Source organism: Hipposideros armiger, unplaced genomic scaffold (assembly GCF_001890085.2).
Source record: "Hipposideros armiger isolate ML-2016 unplaced genomic scaffold, ASM189008v1 scaffold_5, whole genome shotgun sequence".
NCBI lineage: Eukaryota > Metazoa > Chordata > Mammalia > Chiroptera > Hipposideridae > Hipposideros > Hipposideros armiger.
Window position 1 is genome coordinate 4,300,185 of NW_017731355.1, and position 5,671 is coordinate 4,305,855.

Sequence of the window (5,671 nt, forward strand, 5' to 3'; positions counted from 1 at the left end):
AATCAAGCAGTTGCTGCTATAGAACATTTTAGTGGAAATATAGTATCACTATGTGGTTGGTTGGTTCCTTGCTTCTAGCAACTGGACAGGTTAAAGAAAAATACTGATGAGCTTAGGGCTTTGCATTTCCAGCTAAATATCTGTATAAGTCATCAGAATGCTTCTATGACTGATCTGAAAGAAACCATATCTCCAGAGCTGCAGGGTTGAATTTCTGAAAGCCAAGCCTGAATTCTAATTCTGCAGTTGGGGCGCCTTCCTACAAGATGGAGTAAATGCAATAAACCAGAGGCAAATACACAATGCCATCTCCCTAGGTAGAATGCTCATGTCTGAGAAACAAAGGGTGGAAGCAGAAGTGGTTCCACTCACTATTAGATTTAATAACTCACCTAAGGAGTTTTGATGCTGCAACCTTGAGTTCAATGGCTCTGTAAGGCATCCTGCCCAAGAGAGAAGTGGTTCCACCAGTAAACACAGCCAATGCTCCATTAAACTGGAAGCTGGGATTTTCCTCTAGTCAATTTGGGTTCTTTGTGCCAATAAACCAAGAGTCAGCTCTGAAAGCTGATTTTTATTGACTATGTCCATTGGTCTTCCTTACCATCTGGCTTCCAGTTGAGTTTGGTCAATGGGATCACTAGCAGAAGATTCCAAGGATGGGAGGACAGAGGATTGAAGTATTTGTTCGCGTGACTACCTCCCTGCCAGGTCATGGGTTGACAGTGTATTTCTCTACCAAGGACCACAGCTCCCATCAGGTGGGCCTCTCATTTATCTCCAAGTCTTCCTGGCTTCTAGAAATTGCATCTTTCCTTTGACCCTTCGGGACTAGGGCTAGTAATGGCTTCCCACTGTTGTTAGATCCTGAGTGCTTAAACCTACCCACAGCTGTGTAAAGAGTCCCTTCGGTAACCCTTTTTTAATGCATGAGTCATCCTGCCAGCTCCCTGACTAATACAAGAAAGTTGTGATCTGAATCTCATTCTGGTCGCCTTATTCAATTTTCTCAATAGCTCTCATAATTATTAAGTTGATTGCCTTGGATGTTCTAAGTACACAGTCTTATAATCTATGAATACCGTATTTGCCGGCATATAAGACGACTGGGTGTATAAGACGACCCCCTAACATTTCCACTCAAAATACAGAGTTTGTTATATACTCGCCGTATAAGACTACNGTATATAACAAACTCTGTATTTTGAGTGGAAATGTTAGGGGGTCGTCTTATACGCCCAGTCGTCTTATACGCCGGCAAATACGGTATGTACTCCCCCACTGGGTTTTGAAAGGATGAAAAAAGTTAATAAACGAGAAAGCAGAGGTTTGGTGTTTTTTTGTTTCGTTTTACTTAGAGAAGTCAATCACCTCCCCGCTCTGGGCCTTGATTCACTCACTGGTAAATTGGGGGTGATGGACTAGATCAAGGATGCAAACATAAATGCCCTCAGGGGCTGGCAGATAATAGAAACAAGTGAAAGGGTAGCAGCCTTGGTGTAAAACAACAGTGTCTGTTGGGGCCCATGGTGCAATTGGGGAACGCAAACCTATATGAAGAACACAGAACAAAACAAAACCCTGTGAAAGTCAAACTGTGGTCCCCAGATGACACACTCTCTAATTATCCATAAAAGAAATAGCACTGAGTGTGTATGTGCACATGTATTTAAGTTGCAGATGAAGAAGACTCTCCACCAGATACCTCTCCCTCCGCCAGAAAAATAAAGTAAAGGAGTCCCCCCCTTATCTTCCAGGGATATGTTCCAAGACCCCCAGTGGATGCCTGAAACCCCAAGCCCTAATCAGCTTCTTCAGCTCTGCTGGAAATGTGGCAGCAGCTCCTTCATCCACAGATGCAGGCTCTCCAGTAATTTTTATTTTATTTATTTATTTTTAACTTTGAAAGTATATATGCTACTAACTTACAGAACACATCAGTCCAAACCTATTCCTGAATCTGTGTGGCCATCCTTTGCTTGCAGTAAATGGCTTGGTGTCACTCGTTTCAGGGGACCCCTTGCTGAAACCTTCTAAAGGCTCCACACTTTCTGGCTCAACACGTTGCCTCAATCAGAACACGTTTTCTGTTTACTTCTCCACCCACAAATTCAATGCCTTTTCCATCTTAGCTAAGCACTTATCACACGCTGTAGCTGTAACTTTTGCAGTTTGAGGTGCGGCAGCAACATTAGCATGAATTTCTTTTTCCTTCTTCACAATTTCAGGGATAGAGGTTCATTCTTACCATATATCTTAGCAACCTCAGCAAATGATTTTTTGTCTTTCCTTAATCGGTCGAGAGTTTGCACCTTTTCACTTAAAGGAAGCATTTTATGGCGTCTCTTTGGTACATCCGAACTGCCAGCATCACTACTCTTGACCTTCGCAGCCATTATTAAGTAAAATAAGGGTTACTTGATCACAAGCACGGCGATACTTTAACAGTCTGATCTGCTAACCAAGCTGACTACTGAGTGATTAACTGGAGGGAGCGTGTGCAGTGTGGAAACGCCGGACAAAGGGACGATTCATGTGTCAGGCGGGACAGAGCAGGAAGGCACGAGATTTCATCACGCTACTCAGAAGGGCTTGTAACTTAAAACCTATGCATTGTTTATTCCTGTAATTTTCCATTTAATATTTTCAGACCGCAGTTGACCGCAGGTAACTGAAATCATGGAAGGAAAAACCGTGGATAAGGGGGGAGTACTGCAACTCGAGTACACGGGTTTGAAGAGCCAATAGGAGTGGGGTGGGGGGTTGATAAGTGAAGAAATAGAGCAGGGAGGAGCAGGGAGTAGAGGAAGGAGAAGGATCTTGTGGGGTGATGGTGATGGCTTACAGCAGACAACTGGTAACAGCTAATCCATTCTACCAATGCATCCCAGAAGCCCGTGGTTTTCTCAAGGTGATCCCTGAAAGATGGAGCCCACTCAGTCAGAGATCCCAAGTATTCTGGCCTCAGGCTATTTTCCTGCAACACCAGTTTTTCCATGGGTAGTTTCCTTCTCCTTTTGCAGATTGTTTCTAAAGACGGCATGCAGTGTGCTCTTTTACAAGAGGTGGAAGAGTCTCTTTCTCCTCCCTTTGAATCTGAGGTGGCCCTGACTTGCTTTGACCAATAGAATTCGGCAGAAATGATGCTGTACGACTTCCAGGCTGAGGCCTTAAGAGGCCTTGCAATTTGCATTTTCACCCTCTTCCATGCTCTGAGCTGCTGTGAAAAGAAGTCAGGGCTATTCTGCCGGAGAGACAAATTTGGATGTGCTGAGATCTCCACCTAACAGTCAGAATGTAGGCCCTAATATATGAGAGAGGCCATCTTGGACATTCTAGCCCCAGTTATACCCCCAGCCAAATATAACCACTTGACTGACCCCAGAGGGGATAGAAGAATTGCCCAGCTGAGCTGACCAACCCAGTCGTTATGAGAAATACTAAATAGTTATTGTTTTAAGCTACTACTTTTAGGTTACAGAGCACTAAATAATTGAAACAGAGATACAAAGTCATGGCCATCCAGACACCACCAGGACTCTTCGGCCAAATGTTTGACTTTGTAAGTCAAGCCAGAACGGGACACTCAGAACTCAAGCTTGTTTTTCAGAAAGTCCGTCTTCAGTGGAAACTGCATGGTTTTCCCCAGCAGGATGGCTTGAAATCTGAGAACTGTAAAATAGCACAAGTATTGTCAAGTCTGAGTCCCTTGTTTAATAAAATCTAAGGCCAGAGAAGTTAAGAAGTTGGCTCAGAGTCACACAGCCATCTAGTGGCCAAGCCGGGACTTGAATTCAAGGTTCATGAGTTTTAATGTAGCGCTCTTTCCAATAAAATAATCTAGCCTCTTACCATTCCACAGAGAGATTTCCATCACATCAGAATTATAAACAAACTCACAACCAGACAAAAACAATAGTCTCAGAAAAGAATGGTTGGCATGTAGTTTGCAGTCCACTAGGCAACATGTAGTGTGCTATGGTATAAAAAGCACAGGGTTTGGGGTCAGAATATCTGGGTCTAGATCCTGAATCCTGCACATATTTTCTGCAATGTGTTTCCAGGGTTATAAACGTTAAAGTGCTTTACAACCTGCTGAAAGACTCTACGGGTGTTAATAGGAACTAGTAACAGGAAAGCACCTTGTACTTAACGATTTGACTCTGTTCTTACACTCCCAGGAGAATTTCCTGAGAGTTGACTTTGGAGTTGAAATTTACCTCCGCTGTGAAAATCAAACTAGAGATTACTCAAAAAAAAGCTGACGCCAGGCCGCCTTGCTTGGGAGCCTTCTCCTAGATTCCCAGAGCAGGGGGTATAACTGCTGAGGACTGACGGAGCTGGGAGAGGTGGACAGTCAAGAAGACCCGAGCCAGCTCCACACCGGCTCCACACCCCACCCCAGCCCACGCTTGTATGTTCATGAGGCTGTGTGGCCCCCAGTCACCCTGTGTAACAGGGTTAGACAAGATCCAAAGCGTGATTCCAGGCTGTGAGGCACAGTTTCCAAAGCTTCAGGCCACGTGCTGCCTCTAGGCCTTGCAGAACACTTATCACTCCCGTGGGCTCCTGGATATAAGGAAGCATGGTTCCTACTACCTGTGTTCAGAAGCCATGACTAAGCTTGCCCTTGTCCCAGGCACTGGGACACATCAGTATCTTCAGGAAGCAGTGCTTGACCTGTGCCTTGACAATCACCCTTTCTTTCCAAGGCAGAATAATATCCCAGTCCTGTTAGGGGTGGGGGATGAGGCCTGCTCATTTCTCCAAGGGAAAATCTGTGACCTCCACTTGCAAATCATCGCCCTGCCCCCACCTTAGTCTATTTTAGGCAGCCATTCTTATTTGCATTTCCTAGCTGCACATCCTCTGTGCCCCAGCAATCTGACACTTTTTTGGTCAAACAACAAATTGCATCACTTCGCTCACCCTGCTCGAGAGTCACCCATGGAAAACATACATTTGCAAATCAGGATCAGAAGCAGTGACGGTACCATTGATGTTGTGCGTGAGTAAGAGAGGTACAAGGGACCTGGCAACAAAAGGAGGAGATGTGCCAGGAATGTATGAGGCTGGATACTGAACTTCAGAATGTATCACAGCCCAGGGTCAAAGAGGGAGGCCTCAGGGAGCACGACGAGTGGCTCCCACAGAAACTACTGCAGGGGTAAGGTCTCTTGACTTTCAGGAGAGACAAGGCTTATTCAAAGAAGAGGGAGGAAGAATGTGTTTGATAGAAAGGTGGGGTTAGTGTTGGGAGCAGTAAAAGGCAAGTTATGCAAAGCAAGGTTGGGTAAGACTGAGGAGGCCATTAGGCCAGGTGCAGAAACACCCAATTTAGGGGTTTAGGTCTCAGGCTTGTCAGTATCTTTTTCAATAGCCTTTTCCCTTCATCTTTCAACCTGCTATAACAATTTAATTGCTTAACGTATAGTCTTCCCTTATTAGAATGCAAGCTCCTTAAGGCATGGATTTTTTGCCTATTTTGTTCAATAATGTATCTCCAGCTCCTAGATCAGCATGTGCCTAAGAAATATCTGTTGAATTAGTAAACAGAGTCAATAACATGTAGCAGGTTGATGGGAAAAAGAAGACAGTGACCTTTTATCTCATTGATAGAGTCTTTAACTTTGCTGTTGACACAAACTGAAGAGTAACAAAATACAATTTC